The 26796-nt window shown below is 46.0% G+C and overlaps 1 protein-coding gene across 1 annotated transcript in view; it reads left to right on the top strand.

Moving 5' to 3' along the window:
* The window catches only part of LOC137433818 (chitin synthase chs-2-like), a 119982-nt gene that overhangs the window by 65404 nt on the left and 27782 nt on the right, over positions 1-26796 (top strand). The gene's annotated exons all lie outside the window — the stretch shown is intronic.

The raw sequence follows: 26796 nt of genomic DNA, 5'->3' as shown, positions 1-26796 counted from the left end.
TGGAAGAGCGAGGACACAGAATGGATCAGGATGCAACAGAACAAAAGCAACAACTTAAAGACATGGGGGAAGCTCCAACAGCCATGGGGCACAGTAGACAGAGACTGACAAACAAAGGATGTGGGTAAGAATGAGGAGTAGGGAAGGACGCAAGGGTGGACAAGGTTGCAGTAGCAAACACTCAGGAAGGAAAAACGAGACATTTGGAAAGGGGAGGGTTTGGAAGTGGGAGGGAGGACGGGTGGGATTATGGGAAGAGCAGATTATGGTTTTGAATGGGGGATGATTTGAAATAAAGAAAGTGAAGCATTTTTAAATATATATAAAAGCTTTTCAAGGAAGAAAAGTTTCATTCAACAAATAATTAGTTTATAGACATTGATAAAATAAAGAGATAATTAATTAAGTACAGGAAATACAGGCAAATTGAGTTTGCGTTTGCAACACTAACATCGTTTGCAAAACACAAATTTGCAACACTAACATCAACACTAACATCAACAACAGCAACACTAACACAAATCTGATAATACAGCAAAAGAAGGTACGATTTAACATAGGAATTTAGACAAAAACAAACAGCAACAACAAAAAAACAAAACACCTTTAGAGGCCATTTTTCCCCGCCGAGCGGGGTTTGGCCTTTTTTGGGCACCGTGGTCCCCTTTTTGAAGCAATGTTTTATGGCCAGATGCCCTTCCTGCCGCCAACCATGTTAGTCACCTCTTGCAACACAGGGAATCACCAGTGAACTGGTACTCAATTTGCCGACCTCGGAAGGATGACAGGCTGAGTCAACCCCCCTGGTGTATAATTCAACGATCGACCGGGATTCGAACCCAGGATCCTAGGTATCCCAAGCCGGCACCCTAACCGCTAAGCCAACACCAGGGATGAAAATATAATAGAAATGCACGATGGAGCTGGTCCGGAAAAATAGCTTTGATTAAGTTGAAAGAGCAGCTGCCAATTCCACCAAGGTGTGCAGCAAACCCTGAAAGGGAAGTCTTGTATACAAAGTCAAGGCTCGTGAAAGCTTTGTATGCAGTCAAGGATCGTGGAAGAGGTATAACACATCAGGATGCAACCGAACGTCAGCAACAGCAGAAAGAGAGAGGGGAAACAACAGCAGCCGGTTTGAGGGAGAAAATAACGGGAGACTTGGACAAATATGGGGCGTGGGGAAGAATGAGAGGTCATAGAGGACACACAGGGTGACAAGATTGACACGGAAGCAAACTCTCAGGGAGGAAAAACTGGAAATTTTTGTGGTGGTCTTGGGAGCCGGGAGGGATGACGGGGGTAAGATCATAGTTTTGGATAAGGGATGACCTGAGATGGTGGTGAAAAGTTGTCTTGAAGACCTGAAAAGAGGGATGACATTAAGGAGAATGTAGAAGTTGATTCAACAGGTGGAGAAAAGATCAACGAATGAGTGGATGTGTGCAGTGATTCTGGATTTTGGGAGTTTCACTTCAAGAGAAGGGGATTGCTGCTGGAGCGCGTGTGCCCTGCAGAAACCCACCCTTTGAATGACTGAACTTATTCAAGAGGATTGTTAAGAAAGTAGATGATTGAACTTCTTCAAACATCTGGTTTGCCAGACGGTCCTTTAGGAGATGCAGAGAGATTTGTCAGGATTTAAAGGCATAATCCAAGTTTTTGACCAGCTTGTGATTCCATCAAAGTCTGAAAGAGAGGGGCGACACTGCTGCCTGCCTATCTCAAGGATGGGAGAGAGGCAGCTATGCTGATGTCACAGCATAGGGTGGTCATCAACAAAGAGATAAAGATGATTTTCCTGAGAGTCAGAGAGACATCATTTATGAAAACAAGGGACAGGGAGTGGTCCAGAACATTGCCTTGGGGCACTCGAGCCCTGACTGAGAGAGATTAAAGGATTTCATTGAGAGTCATCATTGTAAGATCATTACCCATAATTATTTTCCTCTTTTGTTGCAACTATATTCAATATACAGACTTGGCATTTAATATGGAATTTTTTTTTTTCCTTGATGGGTTTACTTTCTGAACTCAGTATATCGATCTGGTGAGTTTCTTTTACCCTTCGGTGATGTCTTCGTTGAAAGAACCATGTCACTGATTGTCTTTCGCAGCAAGAAGTCAATAACAGGATAATATCACAGGTGGCGTGACAAAATGTAAGGGCAGGTACATTTGACGATTGGCTTCACAATCGGGTATATAAGGGTTGTTGCGTTCTGTATTAGTGGAAAACAACTGCTGCACGTCTACAAAAGTTATTGCCGCTCCCTCTGGAGATGGTCCGTCAACTTGACAATGCTGTTTGTCATGGAGTGGTGGCTTTACGAAATTCTGGCATGAAACAGCGTGCTATTGCTCGGCAGTATGGCATCACTCAAGGTCAGGTGTCAAAGATCCTGAAACGAAATGCTCAGAGGAGTGTCCCTCCTCCAATACCGAGGCCAGGACGTCCACGCAGAACCACAAGGAGAGATGATCGCCAGCTGCACCGGTTAGTCTGCAATGGCCGTACCAAGTCAGCTAATCGGCTTAGGGCTGAGTGGCAGCAACTGACAAATGTGCCTGTATCCAGAAGGCGAGTCAACCAACGACTGGTTCAAGCACGCTATCGTGCCAGGCGTCCCCTGAGAAAGCCACGCCTGACCAGACAACACAGCCAGCGCCGATTGCAGTGGGCCAGAGAGCACCGTCAATGACAGCCAGGACACTGGAATCACATGACCTTCAGTGACGAGTCTAGATTTCTGGTCTATCGTCAAGATGGCTGCGTCCGAGTGCGCAGACAAGTGCATGAAGCCCACAACGAAGATTGCATAGTGCCAATAGTCCAAGCTGGAGGTGGTGGGGTGACCATTTGGGCTGTTTTTCATGCAGGGGTCAAAACTGACCTGGTTGTTCTGAATGGAAACCTGAACCAGTTCAAGTACAGGGCCATTCTGGAAGAAACATTGCTTCCATTTGCTCGTGCAGCCTTTCGAGGAAGCTTTGTCTTCCAAGATGACAATGCACGGCCTCATCGTGCTCGCATGATCCAACACTTTCTTGCTGACCGTGGTGTAGAGCATATGGAGTGGCCTGCCATCTCCCCAGATATGAATCCGATAGAGAACTTGTGGGCAGAATTAACGCGTCTGGCACAGATCTGGGGAAGCCCACAAAAAATCTCTGCTGTATTGAAGGTTCCCAAGAGCACAGTGGCCTCCATAACTATTAAATGGAAGAAGTTTGGAACAACCAGGACTCTTCCTCGAGCTGGCCGCCCGGCCAAACTGAGGCAATCCGGGGAGAAGGGCCTTGGTAAGAGAGGTGACCAAGAACCCGATGGTCACTCTGACTGAGCTCCAGGGATCATGTGTGGAGATGGGAGAAACTTCCACAAGGACAACCATCACTGCAACACTCCACCGATCTGGGCTTTATGGCAGAGGCTAACCTCTGCTCTGGTGGGGAAAAATGGCCTTTAAACGATCATTCATTCATTCATTCTTTCTGTACATTATATATATATATATACTAGCTTGGCTCGGCTCGCGCGTCGATACTGAAGAACGGGATTATTTTAGCTGAGGCTAATGACTGTACCTGAGTTGCTGTGTTGTCATGATTTTCACCAATCATAATACAAACAATTACTTTGCACAAATGTATTTGTTGTGTTTGTGATTACATTTTTATAGGCAATTTAGGTTGAAGATTTAGGTTGAATGTTTTTTTTTCAAGAAAGAACACCTCAGCACATACATAGGGGAGGGGTAGGTGCAGACTGGAAGTTTGGGACGATTACACCGCACCACCACGTAATTCAAAACACCTCACCACCAAGTAATTCAAAACACCTCACCACCACGTAATTCAAAACACCTCACCAACACGTAATTCAAAACACTTCACCACCAAGTAATTCAAAATACCTCACCACCAAGTAATTCAAAACACTTTACCACCAAGTAATTCAAAATACCTCACCAACACGTAATTCAAAACACCTCACCACCAAGTAATTTAAGACACCTCACCAACACGTAATTCAAAACACCTCACCAACAAATAATTCAAAACACTTCACCAACACGTAATTTAAAACACCTCACCACCAAGTAATTTAAAACACCTCACCACCAAGTAATTCAAAACACCTCACCACCAAGTAATTTAAGACACCTCACCAACACGTAATTCAAAACACCTCACCAACACGTAATTCAAAACACTTCACCAACACGTAATTTAAAACACCTCACCACCAAGTAATTTAAAACACCTCACCACCAAGTAATTCAAAACACTTCACCACCAAGTAATTTAAAACACCCTCACCACCAAGTAATTCAAAACACTTCACCACCAAGTAATTTAAAACACCACACCACCACGTAATTCAAAACACCTCACCACCAAGTAATTCAAAACACTTCACCACCAAGTAATTTAAAACAGCTCACCACCAAGTAATTCAAAACACCTCACCACCAAGTAATTCAAAACACTTCACCACCAAGTAATTCAAAACACCTCACCACCAAGTAATTTAAAACACCTCACCACCAAGTAATTCAAAACACCTCACCACCAAGTAATTCAAAACACCTCACCACCAAGTAATTCAAAACACTTCACCACCAAGTAATTCAAAACACCTCACCACCAAGTAATTTAAAACACCTCACCACCAAGTAATTCAAAACACCTCACCACCAAGTAATTCAAAACACTTCACCACCAAGTAATTCAAAACACCTCACCACCAAGTAATTCAAAACACCTCACCACCAAGTAATTCAAAACACTTCACCACCAAGTAATTCAAAACACCTCACCACCAAGTAATTTAAAACACCTCACCACCAAGTAATTCAAAACACTTCACCACCAAGTAATTTAAAACAGCTCACCACCAAGTAATTCAAAACACTTCACCACCAAGTAATTTAAAACACCACACCACCACGTAATTCAAAACACCTCACCAACACGTAATTCAAAACACTTCACCAACACGTAATTTAAAACACCTCACCACCAAGTAATTTAAAACACCTCACCACCAAGTAATTCAAAACACTTCACCACCAAGTAATTTAAAACACCTCACCACCAAGTAATTCAAAACACCTCACCACCAAGTAATTCAAAACACCTCACCACCAAGTAATTCAAAACACTTCACCACCAAGTAATTCAAAACACCTCACCACCACGTAATTCAAAACACCTCACCAACACGTAATTCAAAACACTTCACCACCAAGTAATTCAAAACACCTCACCAACACGTAATTCAAAACACTTCACCACCAAGTAATTCAAAATACCTCACCACCAAGTAATTCAAAACACTTTACCACCAAGTAATTCAAAATACCTCACCAACACGTAATTCAAAACACCTCACCACCACGTAATTCAAAACACCTCACCAACACGTAATTCAAAACACTTCACCAACACGTAATTTAAAACACCTCACCACCAAGTAATTTAAAACACCTCACCACCAAGTAATTCAAAACACCTCACCACCAAGTAATTTAAGACACCTCACCAACACGTAATTCAAAACACCTCACCAACACGTAATTCAAAACACTTCACCAACACGTAATTTAAAACACCTCACCACCAAGTAATTTAAAACACCTCACCACCAAGTAATTTAAAACACCTCACCACCAAGTAATTCAAAACACTTCACCACCAAGTAATTTAAAACCCCTCACCACCAAGTAATTCAAAACACTTCAGCACCAAGTAATTTAAAACACCACACCACCACGTAATTCAAAACACCTCACCACCAAGTAATTCAAAACACTTCACCACCAAGTAATTTAAAACAGCTCACCACCAAGTAATTCAAAACACCTCACCACCAAGTAATTCAAAACACTTCACCACCAAGTAATTCAAAACACCTCACCACCAAGTAATTTAAAACACCTCACCACCAAGTAATTCAAAACACCTCACCACCAAGTAATTCAAAACACCTCACCACCAAGTAATTCAAAACACTTCACCACCAAGTAATTCAAAACACCTCACCACCAAGTAATTTAAAACACCTCACCACCAAGTAATTCAAAACACCTCACCACCAAGTAATTCAAAACACCTCACCACCAAGTAATTCAAAACACTTCACCACCAAGTAATTCAAAACACCTCACCACCAAGTAATTCAAAACACCTCACCACCAAGTAATTCAAAACACTTCACCACCAAGTAATTCAAAACACATCACCACCAAGTAATTTAAAACACCTCACCACAAAGTAATTCAAAACACTTCACCACCAAGTAATTTAAAACACTTCACCACCAAGTAATTTAAAACACCACACCACCACGTAATTCAAAACACCTCACCAACACGTAATTCAAAACACTTCACCAACACGTAATTTAAAACACCTCACCACCAAGTAATTCAAAACACTTCACCACCAAGTAATTCAAAACACCTCACCACCACGTAATTTAAGACACCTCACCAACACGTAATTCAAAACACTTCACCACCAAGTAATTCAAAACACCTCACCACCAAGTAATTCAAAACACCTCACCACCAAATAATTCAAAACACTTCACCACCAAGTAATTCAAAACACATCACCACCAAGTAATTTAAAACACCTCACCACAAAGTAATTCAAAACACTTCACCACCAAGTAATTCAAAACACTTCACCACCAAGTAATTTAAAACACCACACCACCACGTAATTCAAAACACCTCACCAACACGTAATTCAAAACACTTCACCAACACGTAATTTAAAACACCTCACCACCAAGTAATTCAAAACACTTCACCACCAAGTAATTCAAAACACCTCACCACCACGTAATTCAAAACTCCTCACCAACACGTAATTCAAAACACTTCACCACCAAGTAATTCAAAACACCTCACCAACACGTAATTCAAAACACTTCACCACCAAGTAATTCAAAATACCTCACCACCAAGTAATTTAAAACACCTCACCACCAAGTAATTCAAAACACCTCACCACCAAGTAATTCAAAACACTTCACCACCAAGTAATTTAAAACAGCTCACCACCAAGTAATTCAAAACACCTCACCACCAAGTAATTCAAAACACTTCACCACCAAGTAATTCAAAACACCTCACCACCAAGTAATTTAAAACACCTCACCACCAAGTAATTCAAAACACCTCACCACCAAGTAATTCAAAACACTTCACCACCAAGTAATTCAAAACACCTCACCACCAAGTAATTTAAAACACCTCACCACCAAGTAATTCAAAACACCTCACCACCAAGTAATTCAAAACACCTCACCACCAAGTAATTCAAAACACTTCACCACCAAGTAATTCAAAACACCTCACCACCAAGTAATTCAAAACACCTCACCACCAAGTAATTCAAAACACTTCACCACCAAGTAATTCAAAACACTTCACCACCAAGTAATTTAAAACACCTCACCACCAAGTAATTTAAAACACCTCACCACCACGTAATTCAAAACACTTCACCACCAAGTAATTTAAAACACCTCACCACCAAGTAATTTAAAACACCTCACCACCAAGTAATTTAAAACACCTCACCACCAAGTAATTTAAAACACCTCACCACCAAGTAATTTAAAACACCTCACCACCAAGTAATTCAAAACACCTCACCACCAAGTAATTCAAAACACCTCACCACCAAGTAATTCAAAACACCTCACCACCAAGTAATTCAAAACACCTCACCACCAAGTAATTCAAAACACCTCACCACCAAGTAATTCAAAACACCTCACCACCAAGTAATTTAAAACACCTCACCACCAAGTAATTCAAAACACCTCACCACCAAGTAATTCAAAACACCTCACCACCAAGTTATTTAAAACACCTCACCACCAAGTAATTTAAAACACCTCACCACCAAGTAATTCAAAACACCTCACCACCAAGTAATTCAAAACACCTCACCACCACATAATTCAAAACACCTCACCACCAAGTAATTCAAAACACCTCACCACCAAGTAATTCAAAACACCTCACCACCAAGTAATTCAAAACACCTCACCACCAAGTAATTCAAAACACCTCACCACCAAGTAATTCAAAACACCTCACCACCAAGTAATTTAAAACACCTCACCACCAAGTAATTCAAAACACCTCACCACCAAGTAATTCAAAACACCTCACCACCAAGTTATTTAAAACACCTCACCACCAAGTAATTTAAAACACCTCACCACAAAGTAATTCAAAACACTTCACCACCAAGTAATTCAAAACACTTCACCACCAAGTAATTTAAAACACCACACCACCACGTAATTCAAAACACCTCACCAACACGTAATTCAAAACACTTCACCAACACGTAATTTAAAACACCTCACCACCAAGTAATTCAAAACACTTCACCACCAAGTAATTCAAAACACCTCACCACCACGTAATTCAAAACTCCTCACCAACACGTAATTCAAAACACTTCACCACCAAGTAATTCAAAACACCTCACCAACACGTAATTCAAAACACTTCACCACCAAGTAATTCAAAATACCTCACCACCAAGTAATTCAAAACACTTTACCACCAAGTAATTCAAAATACCTCACCAACACGTAATTCAAAACACCTCACCACCACGTAATTCAAAACACCTCACCAACACGTTATTCAAAACACTTCACCAACACGTAATTTAAAACACCTCACCACCAAGTAATTTAAAACACCTCACCACCAAGTAATTCAAAACACCTCACCACCAAGTAATTTAAGACACCTCACCAACACGTAATTCAAAACACCTCACCAACACGTAATTCAAAACACTTCACCAACACGTAATTTAAAACACCTCACCACCAAGTAATTTAAAACACCTCACCACCAAGTAATTTAAAACACCTCACCACCAAGTAATTCAAAACACTTCACCACCAAGTAATTTAAAACCCCTCACCACCAAGTAATTCAAAACACTTCACCACCAAGTAATTTAAAACACCACACCACCACGTAATTCAAAACACCTCACCACCAAGTAATTCAAAACACTTCACCACCAAGTAATTTAAAACAGCTCACCACCAAGTAATTCAAAACACCTCACCACCAAGTAATTCAAAACACTTCACCACCAAGTAATTCAAAACACCTCACCACCAAGTAATTTAAAACACCTCACCACCAAGTAATTCAAAACACCTCACCACCAAGTAATTCAAAACACTTCACCACCAAGTAATTCAAAACACCTCACCACCAAGTAATTTAAAACACCTCACCACCAAGTAATTCAAAACACCTCACCACCAAGTAATTCAAAACACCTCACCACCAAGTAATTCAAAACACTTCACCACCAAGTAATTCAAAACACCTCACCACCAAGTAATTCAAAACACCTCACCACCAAGTAATTCAAAACACTTCACCACCAAGTAATTCAAAACACTTCACCACCAAGTAATTTAAAACACCTCACCACCAAGTAATTTAAAACACCTCACCACCACGTAATTCAAAACACTTCACCACCAAGTAATTTAAAACACCTCACCACCAAGTAATTTAAAACACCTCACCACCAAGTAATTTAAAACACCTCACCACCAAGTAATTTAAAACACCTCACCACCAAGTAATTTAAAACACCTCACCACCAAGTAATTCAAAACACCTCACCACCAAGTAATTCAAAACACCTCACCACCAAGTAATTCAAAACACCTCACCACCAAGTAATTCAAAACACCTCACCACCAAGTAATTCAAAACACCTCACCACCAAGTAATTCAAAACACCTCACCACCAAGTAATTCAAAACACCTCACCACCAAGTAATTTAAAACACCTCACCACCAAGTAATTCAAAACACCTCACCACCAAGTAATTCAAAACACCTCACCACCAAGTTATTTAAAACACCTCACCACCAAGTAATTTAAAACACCTCACCACCAAGTAATTCAAAACACCTCACCACCAAGTAATTCAAAACACCTCACCACCACATGATTCAAAACACCTCACCACCAAGTAATTCAAAACACCTCACCACCAAGTAATTCAAAACACCTCACCACCAAGTAATTCAAAACACCTCACCACCAAGTAATTCAAAACACCTCACCACCAAGTAATTCAAAACACCTCACCACCAAGTAATTTAAAACACCTCACCACCAAGTAATTCAAAACACCTCACCACCAAGTAATTCAAAACACCTCACCACCAAGTTATTTAAAACACCTCACCACCAAGTAATTTAAAACACCTCACCACAAAGTAATTCAAAACACTTCACCACCAAGTAATTCAAAACACTTCACCACCAAGTAATTTAAAACACCACACCACCACGTAATTCAAAACACCTCACCAACACGTAATTCAAAACACTTCACCAACACGTAATTTAAAACACCTCACCACCAAGTAATTCAAAACACTTCACCACCAAGTAATTCAAAACACCTCACCACCACGTAATTCAAAACTCCTCACCAACACGTAATTCAAAACACTTCACCACCAAGTAATTCAAAACACCTCACCAACACGTAATTCAAAACACTTCACCACCAAGTAATTCAAAATACCTCACCACCAAGTAATTCAAAACACTTTACCACCAAGTAATTCAAAATACCTCACCAACACGTAATTCAAAACACCTCACCACCACGTAATTCAAAACACCTCACCAACACGTTATTCAAAACACTTCACCAACACGTAATTTAAAACACCTCACCACCAAGTAATTTAAAACACCTCACCACCAAGTAATTCAAAACACCTCACCACCAAGTAATTTAAGACACCTCACCAACACGTAATTCAAAACACCTCACCAACACGTAATTCAAAACACTTCACCAACACGTAATTTAAAACACCTCACCACCAAGTAATTTAAAACACCTCACCACCAAGTAATTTAAAACACCTCACCACCAAGTAATTCAAAACACTTCACCACCAAGTAATTTAAAACCCCTCACCACCAAGTAATTCAAAACACTTCACCACCAAGTAATTTAAAACACCACACCACCACGTAATTCAAAACACCTCACCACCAAGTAATTCAAAACACTTCACCACCAAGTAATTTAAAACAGCTCACCACCAAGTAATTCAAAACACCTCACCACCAAGTAATTCAAAACACTTCACCACCAAGTAATTCAAAACACCTCACCACCAAGTAATTTAAAACACCTCACCACCAAGTAATTCAAAACACCTCACCACCAAGTAATTCAAAACACTTCACCACCAAGTAATTCAAAACACCTCACCACCAAGTAATTTAAAACACCTCACCACCAAGTAATTCAAAACACCTCACCACCAAGTAATTCAAAACACCTCACCACCAAGTAATTCAAAACACTTCACCACCAAGTAATTCAAAACACCTCACCACCAAGTAATTCAAAACACCTCACCACCAAGTAATTCAAAACACTTCACCACCAAGTAATTCAAAACACTTCACCACCAAGTAATTTAAAACACCTCACCACCAAGTAATTTAAAACACCTCACCACCACGTAATTCAAAACACTTCACCACCAAGTAATTTAAAACACCTCACCACCAAGTAATTTAAAACACCTCACCACCAAGTAATTTAAAACACCTCACCACCAAGTAATTTAAAACACCTCACCACCAAGTAATTTAAAACACCTCACCACCAAGTAATTCAAAACACCTCACCACCAAGTAATTCAAAACACCTCACCACCAAGTAATTCAAAACACCTCACCACCAAGTAATTCAAAACACCTCACCACCAAGTAATTCAAAACACCTCACCACCAAGTAATTCAAAACACCTCACCACCAAGTAATTTAAAACACCTCACCACCAAGTAATTCAAAACACCTCACCACCAAGTAATTCAAAACACCTCACCACCAAGTTATTTAAAACACCTCACCACCAAGTAATTTAAAACACCTCACCACCAAGTAATTCAAAACACCTCACCACCAAGTAATTCAAAACACCTCACCACCACATAATTCAAAACACCTCACCACCAAGTAATTCAAAACACCTCACCACCAAGTAATTCAAAACACCTCACCACCAAGTAATTCAAAACACCTCACCACCAAGTAATTCAAAACACCTCACCACCAAGTAATTCAAAACACCTCACCACCAAGTAATTTAAAACACCTCACCACCAAGTAATTCAAAACACCTCACCACCAAGTAATTCAAAACACCTCACCACCAAGTTATTTAAAACACCTCACCACCAAGTAATTTAAAACACCTCACCACAAAGTAATTCAAAACACTTCACCACCAAGTAATTCAAAACACTTCACCACCAAGTAATTTAAAACACCACACCACCACGTAATTCAAAACACCTCACCAACACGTAATTCAAAACACTTCACCAACACGTAATTTAAAACACCTCACCACCAAGTAATTCAAAACACTTCACCACCAAGTAATTCAAAACACCTCACCACCACGTAATTCAAAACTCCTCACCAACACGTAATTCAAAACACTTCACCACCAAGTAATTCAAAACACCTCACCAACACGTAATTCAAAACACTTCACCACCAAGTAATTCAAAATACCTCACCACCAAGTAATTCAAAACACTTTACCACCAAGTAATTCAAAATACCTCACCAACACGTAATTCAAAACACCTCACCACCACGTAATTCAAAACACCTCACCAACACGTTATTCAAAACACTTCACCAACACGTAATTTAAAACACCTCACCACCAAGTAATTTAAAACACCTCACCACCAAGTAATTCAAAACACCTCACCACCAAGTAATTTAAGACACCTCACCAACACGTAATTCAAAACACCTCACCAACACGTAATTCAAAACACTTCACCAACACGTAATTTAAAACACCTCACCACCAAGTAATTTAAAACACCTCACCACCAAGTAATTTAAAACACCTCACCACCAAGTAATTCAAAACACTTCACCACCAAGTAATTTAAAACCCCTCACCACCAAGTAATTCAAAACACTTCACCACCAAGTAATTTAAAACACCACACCACCACGTAATTCAAAACACCTCACCACCAAGTAATTCAAAACACTTCACCACCAAGTAATTTAAAACAGCTCACCACCAAGTAATTCAAAACACCTCACCACCAAGTAATTCAAAACACTTCACCACCAAGTAATTCAAAACACCTCACCACCAAGTAATTTAAAACACCTCACCACCAAGTAATTCAAAACACCTCACCACCAAGTAATTCAAAACACTTCACCACCAAGTAATTCAAAACACCTCACCACCAAGTAATTTAAAACACCTCACCACCAAGTAATTCAAAACACCTCACCACCAAGTAATTCAAAACACCTCACCACCAAGTAATTCAAAACACTTCACCACCAAGTAATTCAAAACAACTCACCACCAAGTAATTCAAAACACCTCACCACCAAGTAATTCAAAACACTTCACCACCAAGTAATTCAAAACACTTCACCACCAAGTAATTTAAAACACCTCACCACCAAGTAATTTAAAACACCTCACCACCACGTAATTCAAAACACTTCACCACCAAGTAATTTAAAACACCTCACCACCAAGTAATTTAAAACACCTCACCACCAAGTAATTTAAAACACCTCACCACCAAGTAATTTAAAACACCTCACCACCAAGTAATTTAAAACACCTCACCACCAAGTAATTCAAAACACCTCACCACCAAGTAATTCAAAACACCTCACCACCAAGTAATTCAAAACACCTCACCACCAAGTAATTCAAAACACCTCACCACCAAGTAATTCAAAACACCTCACCACCAAGTAATTCAAAACACCTCACCACCAAGTAATTTAAAACACCTCACCACCAAGTAATTCAAAACACCTCACCACCAAGTAATTCAAAACACCTCACCACCAAGTTATTTAAAACACCTCACCACCAAGTAATTTAAAACACCTCACCACCAAGTAATTCAAAACACCTCACCACCAAGTAATTCAAAACACCTCACCACCACATAATTCAAAACACTTCACCACCAAGTAATTTAAAACACCTCACCACCAAGTAATTTAAAACACCTCACCACCACATAATTCAAAACACTTCACCATCAAGTAATTCAAAACACCTCACCACCAAGTAATTCAAAACACCTCACCACCAAGTAATTCAAAACACCTCACCACCATGTAATTCAAAACACTTCACCACCAAGTAATTTAAAACACTTCACCACCACATAATTCAAAACACTTCACCACCAAGTAATTCAAAACACCTCACCACCAAGTAATTCAAAACACCTCACCACCGTGTAATTCAAAACACTTCACCACCACGTAATTCAAAACACTTCACCACCAAGTAATTTAAAACACCTCACCACCAAGTAATTTAAAACACCTCACCACCAAGTAATTCAAAACACCTCACCACCAAGTAATTCAAAACACTTCACCACCAAGTAATTCAAAACACTTCACCACCAAGTAATTTAAAACACCTCACCACCAAGTAATTTAAAACACCTCACCACCACGTAATTCAAAACACTTCACCACCAAGTAATTTAAAACACCTCACCACCAAGTAATTTAAAACACCTCACCACCAAGTAATTTAAAACACCTCACCACCAAGTAATTTAAAACACCTCACCACCAAGTAATTTAAAACACCTCACCACCAAGTAATTCAAAACACCTCACCACCAAGTAATTCAAAACACCTCACCACCAAGTAATTCAAAACACCTCACCACCAAGTAATTCAAAACACCTCACCACCAAGTAATTCAAAACACCTCACCACCAAGTAATTCAAAACACCTCACCACCAAGTAATTCAAAACACCTCACCACCAAGTAATTTAAAACACCTCACCACCAAGTAATTCAAAACACCTCACCACCAAGTAATTCAAAACACCTCACCACCAAGTTATTTAAAACACCTCACCACCAAGTAATTTAAAACACCTCACCACCAAGTAATTCAAAACACCTCACCACCAAGTAATTCAAAACACCTCACCACCACATAATTCAAAACACTTCACCACCAAGTAATTTAAAACACCTCACCACCAAGTAATTTAAAACACCTCACCACCACATAATTCAAAACACTTCACCACCAAGTAATTCAAAACACCTCACCACCAAGTAATTCAAAACACCTCACCACCAAGTAATTCAAAACACCTCACCACCATGTAATTCAAAACACTTCACCACCAAGTAATTTAAAACACCTCACCACCACATAATTCAAAACACTTCACCACCAAGTAATTCAAAACACCTCACCACCAAGTAATTCAAAACACCTCACCACCGTGTAATTCAAAACACTTCACCACCACGTAATTCAAAACACTTCACCACCAAGTAATTTAAAACACCTCACCACCAAGTAATTTAAAACACCTCACCACCACATAATTCAAAACACTTCACCACCAAGAAATTCAAAACACCTCACCACCAAGTAATTCAAAACACTTCACCACCAAGTAATTTAAAACACCTCACCACCAAGTAATTTAAAACACCTCACCACCAAGTAATTTAAAACACCTCACCACCAAGTAATTCAAAACACCTCACCACCAAGTGATTCAAACACCTCACCACCAAGTAATTCAAACACTTCACCACCAAATAATTTAAAACACCTCACCACCAAGTAATTCAAAACACCTCACCACCAAGTAATTCAAAACACTTCACCACCAAATAATTTAAAACACCTCACCACCAAGTAATTCAAAACACCTCACCACCAAGTAATTCAAAACACCTCACCACCAAGTAATTCAAAACACTTCATCACCAAGTAATTTAAAACACCTCACCACCAAGTAATTCAAAACACTTCACCACCAAGTAATTCAAAACACCTCACCACCAAGTAATTCAAAACACTTCACCACCAAGTAATTCAAAACACCTCACCACCAAGTAATTCAAAACACTTCACCACCAAGTAATTCAAAACACCTCACCACCAAGTAATTCAAAACACCTCACCACCACGTAATTCAAAATACCTCACCACCAAGTAATTCAAAATACCTCACCACCAAGTAATTCAAAACACCTCACCACCAAGTAATTCAAAATACCTCACCACCAAGTAATTCAAAATACCTCACCACCAAGTAATTCAAAATACCTCACCACCAAGTAATTCAAAACACCTCACCACCAAGTAATTCAAAATACCTCACCACCAAGTAATTCAAAATACGTCACCACCAAGTAATTCAAAATACCTCACCACCAAGTAATTCAAAGCACTTCACCACCAAGTAATTTAAAACAGCTCACCACCAAGTAATTCAAAACACCTCACCACCAAGTAATTCAAAATACCTCACCACCAAGTAATTCAAAATACGTCACCACCAAGTAATTCAAAATACCTCACCACCAAGTAATTCAAAGCACTTCACCACCAAGTAATTTAAAACAGCTCACCACCAAGTAATTCAAAACACCTCACCACCAAGTAATTCAAAATACCTCACCACCACAAAATTAAAAACACCTCACAGCCATGAAACACTCAATAAAAACACCTCACAGCCACAAAACACGAAATAAAAACACCTCACAGCCATAAAACACGTAATAAAAACACCTCACAGCCACGAAATTAAAAACACCTCACCACCACATCATTTAAAAACACCTCACCACCAAGTAATTCAAAACACCTCACCACCACATAATTCAAAACACCTCACCACCATGTGATTTAAAAACACCTCACCACCATGTGATTTAAAAACACCTCACCACCACATAATTCAAAATACCTCACCACCACGTGATTCAAAACCACCACAACGTTATTAAAAACACTTCACAACCACGGAAACAAAAGTTTGAGGGAGTCGTTAAGTGAGAACACAGACACTGCCCAGATGTGTAGATATATAGATAAATGACTGTACCCGAGTTTCCGTTTTGTCATGGTTTAAACCAATCATAATTCAAACAATTATTTTGCACAAATGTATTTGTAATATACGTGATATTGTGGCGGACACAAAAGCCCACTGGCGTGGTGACATCATTCCACGCACCGAGTGGGCGGTGGCCACGCCCGAGGGGTAGGCGTGGCCTCATGATATACCCCGGGCGACCAGCCCGGAGGAGTTTAGTGTTACAGTGTAGTCTTACAATAAAGACGTTTATATGTTACCGCTTGTCCGCTTCCTCCTTGCTCACAAGCAGCGCGCGTAACGCCGCGCTTTACTGGTGACCCTCGACGTTGGATCTGCCGGAGCGATCCTTCCACACGCAACGCCATCGCCATGGCCGCCTTCGTCAAACTTCCGGAATTTTGGGAGGCTCAGGCCGAAGTCTGGTTCGTCCAGGCCGAAGCCCAATTTCAGCTTCGGCACCTCACCGGCGATGACACGCGCTACTGCCACGTCGTCGCCTCCCTCGGGCCCGGCACGGCCGCTCGAGTTGTGTCCGTCCTTCGCCACCCACCGGACGGCCACAAGTACGAGGCACTCAAGCGGCTACTCCTAGCCACGTTCAGCCTCACGGACGACGCACGGGCCGACCGCCTCCTGGATCTCCCCGAGCTCGGTGAGACGCGCCCGTCGGTCCGAATGGACCATATGCTGTCACTGTTGGGCGACGAAGCCCCCGGTTCGCTATTCCGGGCGCTTTTCCGTCGCCAACTTCCAGCGCAGGTTCGCCTCGCGTTGGCCGGGACCGGGCTAACGGAACCCCGAGCATTGGCGGCCGAGGCAGACAAGTACTTCGCCGCTTCGGACACGCGGGCGAGCGTTGGCGTGGCCGTCACGGCCTTCGACGCTGATGTTCCACAGCATCATCTTCTACAGCACGCTGATGTTCCACAGCATCATCTTCTACAGCACGCTGATGTTCCACAGCATCATCTTCTAAAGCACGCTGATGTTCCACAGCATCATCTTCTACAGCACGCTGTGGTTCAGCAGCATGCTGATACGCACCTCGTGAACGCCGCCACGCCCCGCCCACCGCCGCGGCGAAAACCGCCACCGTGGGGAAACCCGTCGACTCCACCGGCCTGGCGGAGCCAGCCGCACTCCTCCAGCTCCACCACCTGGTGCTGGTTCCACGCCAAGTTCGGCCACGAAGCTCGGCGGTGTCATCCGCCGTGCTCCTTCAACGGGTCGGGAAACGCCCGGGCCGGCGCTCAATTGTGGCGATGAGCGCCGGCCGTTCGAGCAGCCTGCTGTTCATAACGGACACCTTCTCCGGGCGCCGTTACCTGTGCGACACGGGAGCACAGGTGAGTGTCATTCCCGCCGGCACGTCAGACAAGCACGCCGCGGGTGGGGGCCCCGCGCTGCTTGCCGCGAACGGGACGCCCATCCGTACGTACGGAAAACGCTGCCTCTCTCTGCGGTTTGGAGGGCAGGTTTTCCGATGGACGTTCGTCACCGCCGACGTGCCCATGGCACTGCTTGGCGCGGACTTCCTGTGCGCTAATGGGCTCCTGGTCGACGTCAAGCGCAGACGGCTTGTCCAGGCCGAGACGTTCAGCTCGCTCGCATGTGCGTTGCCCAGCTCAACGAGCGGCTTGTCAAGCGGCTTGCCGAACGATTCGGTTCCGGCCACGTTGGTCTGTACGCTTCCGGCAGCGGACGCATTCACCCGCCTCCTCGCCGGCTTCCCGGCCCTCACGCGGCCCACCTTCTCGGCGGGGGCCGTCAAGCACGGGGTGGCCCATCACATCCCCACCGTCGGGCCACCGGTCTACGCCCGGGCACGCCGCCTCGAGCCGACGAAGCTGGCGGTGGCAAAAGCGGAGTTCGCTACCCTGGAGCGACTCGGCATCGTTCGGCGCTCAGAGAGCGCTTGGGCGTCGCCGCTGCACATCGTGCCGAAGCCCGGCGGGGGATGGCGACCGTGCGGGGACTATCGCCGTCTCAATGACGCCACGACTCCCGACCGCTACCCCGTCCCCCACATTCAGGACTTTTCCGCCCGTTTGGCGGGCAGGTCCTTCTTCTCGAAGGTGGACCTCATACGCGGCTACCATCAGGTCCCCGTCAGGCCGGAGGACGTCCCGAAGACGGCGGTCATCACGCCATTCGGACTCTTCGAGTTCCTGCGCATGCCCTTCGGTCTGAAGAATGCGGCTCAGGCGTTCCAGCGACTGATGGACAGCGTCCTGCGCGACTTGGATTTTGTCTACGTCTACCTGGACGATATCCTCGTCGCCAGCGCGTCCCGCGAAGAGCACCTACGCCACCTCCGCACGCTCTTCGAACGCCTGGGCCAGCATGGCCTGATTGTGAACCCCGCAAAGTGCCGGTTCGGCGCCGCCACAATCGATTTTCTGGGGCACCGTGTCACCAGGCACGGCGCCGTCCCCCTGCCGGCCAAGGTGGAGGCGGTGAAGGGGTTTCCGCGCCCCCGCACGATCAGAGGGCTGCAGGAGTTCCTGGGCATGGTGAACTTTTACCATCGGTTCCTGCCCCGTATCGCCCAGCTCCTGCGCCCCCTGCACGAAGCTCTCCGAGGTAAGCCGGGCAAAGGCGACGTTACCTGGACTGAGCAGATGGACACGGCGTTCACGGGCGCGAAGCTCGCCTTGGCTAACGCCACCATGCTCGCGCACCCGGCGCCCGATGCACCGATCGCCCTCACCACCGATGCCTCGGACTACGCGGTGGGCGCGGTGCACGAGCAATGGGTGCGTGGAGCTTGGCAACCGCTGGCGTTCTTTAGCCGGCAGCTTCGCCCGCCCGAACGCCGTTACAGTACCTTCGACCGCGAGTTGCTCGGACTTCACTTGGCGGTCAGGCACTTCCGCCATCTGCTCGAGGGCCGGGCGTTCACTGCCTTCGTCGACCACAAGCCGCTGATCTTCGCGATGGGCAAGGTCACCGAGCCGTGGTCGGCCCGGCAGCAGCGTCACCTCTCGGCCGTGTCCGAGTACACGACGGACATCCAGCACGTCGCGGGGAAGGACAACCCGGTGGCGGATTGCCTTTCCCGGGCCGTCGCCCACGCAGTCCACCTCGGCATCGACTATGCCCGGATGGCAGTGGACCAGGCCGCTGACCCCGACGTCCAGGCCTTGCGGACCGCCGTCACGGGCCTCCGCGTCACCGAGGTGCCGTTCGACGGCGCGGGCGCGGCTCTCTTGTGCGACGTCTACCTCGGGCGTCCTCGCCCCATCGTGCCCGCGGGCTGGCAGCGCCAGGTGTTTGACGCCATCCACGGCCTGTCCCACCCGGGCGCGAGGGCCTCCCAAAGGCTGATCGCCGACAAGTTCGTCTGGCATGGCCTCCGGAAGGCCGTCCGCGGCTGGGCCAGGACGTGCCTCGCGTGCCAGCGCGCCAAGGTGCACCGGCACACCCAGGCCCCGTTGGCCCCGTTCACGGTGCCGGAACGCCGGTTTGACCACGTCCACGTGGACCTGGTGGGACCTCTGCCCCCCTCGCGGGGTTTCACCTACGTCCTCACCATGGTGGACCGCACCACCCGGTGGCCGGAGGCCGTGCCCTTGGCGTCGACAACGGCGGCCGATGTCGCGCAGGCTTTCATCGCCACCTGGGTCGCCCGGTTCGGCGCCCCCTCAGACATCTCATCCGACCGCGGCCCCCAGTTCACCTCGGAGCTCTGGGGGGCGGTTGCGCAGGGGCTCGGGGTCCGGCTGCACCGAACCACGGCCTACCACCCCCAGGCTAACGGCCTGTGTGAGCGATTTCACCGCTCATTGAAGGCCGCGCTCCGGGCCACCCTTCGCGACGGCGGCTGGGTCGACAGGCTCCCCTGGGTCCTGCTGGGCCTCCGGACGGCGCCCAAGGAGGACCTGCGCGCATCCGCGGCGGAGTTGGTCTTCGGGCAACCGCTGCGGGTGCCGGGCGAGTTCCTCCCCGACTCCACGGCACCATGGTCCGCGGCACAGCAGCGCTCCGCTCTGCAAGAGACCGCCCAGAGGTTCGCCCCGGTGCCAACGGCATGCCACGGGCACCCACCGACGCACGTCGCCCCGGAGCTTCGCACGGCGGAGTACGTCTTCGTCCGCCACGATGCCCATCGGACACCACTGCGGCCCCCGTACGACGGGCCTTTCCGCGTGCTGGAGACCGGGGCGAAGCACTTCACCCTGGACATCGGCGGTACTCCTGACCGCGTTTCGGTAGACCGCCTCAAGCCGGCCCACCTCGATGTGGACCATCCACCGCCAGTGGCCCGACCCCCACGTCGGGGCCGCCCTCCTGCGGGCGGACCCCCGGCACCGCCCAGCCCCGCCGCCACGGCGCCCCCCGGTCCTGCACCCATCCCAGGGGCAGCCAGGGGCATCCCACCTGGTATCCCTGCACCCCGGACGCCGCCGATCGCCAGGGGGCGCTTCGGCCGGGTCATTCGTCTGCCCCGCAAACTGGCCCTCCAGGTGCGCGGGAATTCTGGGGGGGCGCGTGTGGCGGACACAAAAGCCCACTGGCGTGGTGACATCATTCCACGCACCGAGTGGGCGGTGGCCACGCCCGAGGGGTAGGCGTGGCCTCATGATATACCCCGGGCGACCAGCCCGGAGGAGTTTAGTGTTACAGTGTAGTCTTACAATAAAGACGTTTATATGTTACCGCTTGTCCGCTTCCTCCTTGCTCACAAGCAGCGCGCGTAATGCCGCGCTTTAATATCACATTTTATAAACAATTGAAGTTGAAAAAACAAAATTCCCAAAAAAATTCCCCCCAAAAAAAATAAAATGGAAATGTTTTCAAACACAATACCCTTAGGACATACCGACGGGAGAGATATGTGCATTCCAGAAGTTTGGTACGATTTCACAAGAGTTTGAGAAAGTAGTTCAGTGACAACACAGGACAACACAGGACAACACAACACAACACAGGACAGGACAGACGCTGCACAGATATATATATAGATATATATATACACACACAGACTTGGCATTTAATATGGAATGTATTTTTTTTCTTGACTTGGGTTTACTTTCTTAACTCAGTATATCAATCTGGTGAGTTTCTTTTCCACTTTGGTGATTTATTTGTTAAAAGAACCATGTCACTGATTGTCTGTCGCAGCAAGAAGTCAACAACAGGATTATATCACAGGTGGCGTGGCAAAATGTACTGTTACGTGGTCCCCTCGGTGAATACCTGGTCTCGGTGACCCCCGGACCGTGAGAGGAACTTCGCCAGAAAGCTGTATTATATATGCGCCACGCAATCCATATGAATTTCACCCAAGAGACAACTGATGTTCAAGGATATATTTCAATGGTAATGATACCATACAATTTCAATGACACCACCACGGAGATTTTCCCCGAGCAATCAACAATACACAACCATCAACAATTCTCAATCCACAATCAATTCCCTATGATTAAGATGGCCATCTTATACATGTGTGTCCCGGTGAGTACTCACGACCCCCTTTTGGTCTCGGTCCCGCACAATGTCTCTGGGCCCCTCCTGACCAAGATGATGGTCGGCGTCGCCGCACTCGGGCGGTTGAACGAACCCCGGGTGGTCGTGTTTCCACCGGGCAGGTATCGTACCGCTACCAGGCACCCTGGCTGCAGCCCCTCGTGGCCACGCGAAGCGGGTACGGGAAAGCAAGCCAAACCCCACGCCGCTTGCAAGGCGTGTTAGGCCCCAACGGGCGACCCGTACGCGTCTTTTTTGACGGTGTCGCGAACGGCGCCAAACGCTGGGTCGGTGCACGGCCGCACGACAGTTTGACGTCCACCGGGCAGGTATCCGTCCCGGTAACTCCTCTCGCCAGACCGGCTCGGGAACGCCGCTTTTCCACACGGCTCAATCAATCCCCCCTTTCGTCGGAGCGGGGCGAGGAAGAAAAGAAGAATACCCGTCCTTTTCCTCGTGTCTTTTCCTCTTCCGTTTTCGGTCACTTCCGTTTCCGGCCACTTTTCAGCAGGGCTCCTGACCCTCCAACCACAACAACCCTTAATCTACTAAACATGGATAAGCAAAGACCTGAATGGTAATTCACATACATTCACATAAATATGTAACACTCCCCCCCTTCAAGAAAGAAAGTTTGAACCCAGCGAAAACTTTCTTTGCCGGCCAATTTGGAGAAGCAAACCAGATAACTCAACCCCCCCACATTATCAGTTCCCCCCGGGCACAGTTATTACTTAAAAATAAAGCAACCAAAATTTCACCACCACCCCTCCAGATTACTCACTCTGGACTAAGCACCAGCAACGACATTGTCCCTGCCAAATCAAACTCCATCTCATGACCCTCTGACTTTGACCGTCAGTTTCTTGTGAATGAAGGTTAAGGGGTTGATCAAAGATCCAAAGTTAAGCCACTCGATAGCACTTTTTCCGGGAGGCCAAGCCGAGTATTCACTACATGGATGCCTTTAGGAACGGAGAGTTCACGGTTAGTCCGTGCAGGAAAGTTCTCTACATGGGCGCCTTGAGGAACGTGGAGTTCACGGTTAGTCCGTGCATGAAAGTTCACTACATGGACGCCTTTAGGAACGGCGTTCACGGTTAATCCGTGTAGGAATCTTGGCTCGGCGGCTCCGCCGCATTCAGTGCTTCAGCTTCTCAGAACTTCCCTAATACTTAGGGTGGGACCACTTGTCCCTGTAGTCCCCTGAATAGCGGTCTCCTTCTCGGCCACTACTTTGCCAATCCTTCCTTCGGGAGCGGCCGTAACTCAGGGAGCCTCCATAATAATATTGATTGCGGCCACCACCAAAACTACCGCCCAGTTGTCCTCTCCTGTAGACCTCTCGACGCCTACGAAATGCCTTCCCTACTGTTATGGTCCGACCCTCCAAAACCTTGCCATTCCAATTCTTCTCTGCCTCTCTGGCGTCTTTTGTGCTGGCAAACGTGACAAAGCCGAACCCTCTTGACTGTTGCGTTTCCCAGTCTCTTACCAACCGCACTTCCACCAGCGGCCCATATCTGTTGAAGACAGAGGTCAGAACTTCTTCCTCTGTTTTGAAGTTCAGTCCCCCTACAAATAACTTGGCACTTTTGTCGCCATCCCGAGCTGGTGTGGTGTTATTTTCCCTGCTGGGCTCTTTACCAACCCTCAGGTTACCATAAACTTGACCCCCGGCCAAATCATTCCCGATAACCACAGATACACCCTCTACAGGAAGCGTGGCTTGTAACCCGACGGTGACCGGTCCTGACACCAAACCGGACTCCAAATGGATGACATGAAGGGGAGCACTAACACCGCCCCCGATCCCCTGTAAACGAACACTATCCCCCGTTGCCGTCTCCTCGGACCATGGCAAAATGCCTTCAAGCATTAAAGATTGGTGTGCCCCTGTGTCTCTCAATATCCTAACCGGTCTCCAGTTAGTCGAGGCTCCATCCAGTGACACAAACCCCTCTGAAATAAATGGCTGGTAACCCTTTTGATGGCGATTTCTCACAATGGCCATTGCATTTGGAGTCGTAATAGTCGGACTCCGCTCTGGGTTGTCCCTTTTCATGAGGTAACAACTGGACATCAAGTGTCCAGGTTTCTTGCAAAACGTGCAAGTAGGCCCAGAGGAAAAACTCGTGGTCTGCCTCGGGCCCCCTGAAAAATAAGTTTGTCTTGGGCCCGCAGCCCTCGGATTTCTAACCGTTGGGGTATCATAGTTGTCCCCATAATCATCTCGAGGCCGCCGCCATGTAAGGTCGTTCTCCGCACCGGGTGTTCCATAACTCCCCTGCTGAAGTCTAGGCGAGGAGTTAGGTTTGTGGACCCCTATTCGGTGGGTTAAGGCATAATCATCTGCCATGGTGGCTGCGTCCCACAACTTTGGTACTTTCTTTTCCTGCAGGTACACTTTGATGTCCTCGTGGACACACTGCTGGAATTCCTCCACCAGGATCAAGTCCCGCAATGTTTCGAAGTCTTTCCCGACTCCTTTTGACTCACACCACCGATCAAACATGTTTTCTTTCACTCTGGCGAACTCCACATGGGTCTCACTCTCCCTCTTCCTGGCATTCCTGAATTTTTGCCTGTAAGCTTCCGGAACCAACTCATAGGCTTTGAGGATGTGCGTCTTCAGTACCTCATAATCTGCACATTGGTCCATTGGTAGCGCCGAATAAATTTCCTGAGCTTTCCCCACCAGCACACTTTGCACGAGTATGGTCCAGGCCTCCTCCGGCCAGTTTAATTGTCGAGCCACTTTCTCAAAGTGTGGAAAAAATTTCGCGACTTCCTTTTCACTGAACGGTGGAACCAGCCTCACATGTCTGCCCACATCCCAGGTTCTCTGGTTAGGTGTCGACCCCGTCAGCGAGGGTGGTGCCTCTCCCCGTTCTCTCATTAACTCCAGCTCCTTGAATTTGATTTCTTGCTGAAGCTCCATGTCACGTTCCTTTAATTCCCTTTCCGCTTTACTCTCCTCTGCTTCGAGGTCCCTTGCAGCTCTCCTCTCCTCTGCTTTTCTCCCTTCTAACCTTTCCTGGAGTTCTCGTTCCACTCTCCTTTCCTCTGCTTCTGCTTTCCTTTCTTCTTCTTTTAACCTTTCCTGGAGTTCTCGTTCCACTCTCCTTTCCTCTGCTTGTTTCTCTTCTCTCCTCGCTTCTGCTTTCCTTTCTTCTTCTGATCTTTCCTTTTCTGCTTTCCTTTCTTCTTCTTTTAACCTTTCCTGGAGTTATCGTTCCACTCTCCTTTCCTCTGCTTGTTTCTCTTCTCTCCTCGCTTCTGCTTTCCTTACTTCTTATTTTAACCTTTCCTGGAGTTCTCGTTCCACTCTCCTTTCCTCTGCTTGCTTCTCTTCTCTCCTCTCTTCTGCTTTCCTTTCTTCTTCTGCTCTTTCCTTTTCTGCTTTCCTTTCTTCTTCTTTAATCCGTTCCTGGCTCCGTAATTGCAACTCCAGTTTCCGGAGCTCAACATCTTCTGGTTCTTCGGGTAGCCACTCCCAGGCTAACTCGTCCCATGTTCCTAATCCCACCATAGATTGTATCACCGTGGCCTGCAACTCTGCCTTCCTCAAATTAGTTCGGACCTCCAAGTTAAAATGTTTGGCCAATTTCAAGAGGTCCGACTTTAGCAACGCTCGGAACTGTGCCTCACTCGGGGTTACCCCAAAGTTCTGTGCCACAAACGCCATGGTGTCTATCGTTAACACCTGTTAACCTTCACCCAAGACTTTACCCCAATTTCTCAAAAAAAAATTTACCAATTAATAATTAATTAATTAATTTTAATTAATAAAATATTATTATTTTATTATGTTATACAATTTTAGATCCCGGACGTAGACCCAATTGCGAAACCGCAAATCGTAATTTGGACGAGCCCCCAATTCTGTTACGTGGTCCCCTCGGTGAATACCTGGTCTCGGTGACCCCCGGACCGTGAGAGGAACTTCGCCAGAAAGCTGTATTATATATGCGCTTTCGCCACGCAATCCATATGAATTTCACCCAAGAGACAACTGATGTTCAAGGATATATTTCAATGGTAATGATACCATACAATTTCAATGACACCACCACGGAGATTTTCCCCGAGCAATCAACAATACACAACCATCAACAATTCTCAATCCACAATCAATTCCCTATGATTAAGATGGCCATCTTATACATGTGTGTCCCGGTGAGTACTCACGACCCCCTTTTGGTCTCGGTCCCGCACAATGTCTCTGGGCCCCTCCTGACCAAGATGATGGTCGGCGTCGCCGCACTCGGGCGGTTGAACGAACCCCGGGTGGACGTGTTTCCA

This window comes from Myxine glutinosa, chromosome 10, assembly GCF_964187855.1.
Source record: "Myxine glutinosa chromosome 10, kmMyxGlut1.1, whole genome shotgun sequence".
In the NCBI taxonomy this organism is placed as follows: domain Eukaryota; kingdom Metazoa; phylum Chordata; class Myxini; order Myxiniformes; family Myxinidae; genus Myxine; species Myxine glutinosa.
The sequence above is the reverse complement of the archived record's forward strand: the minus strand, read 5'-3'. Positions and strand labels throughout refer to the sequence as shown.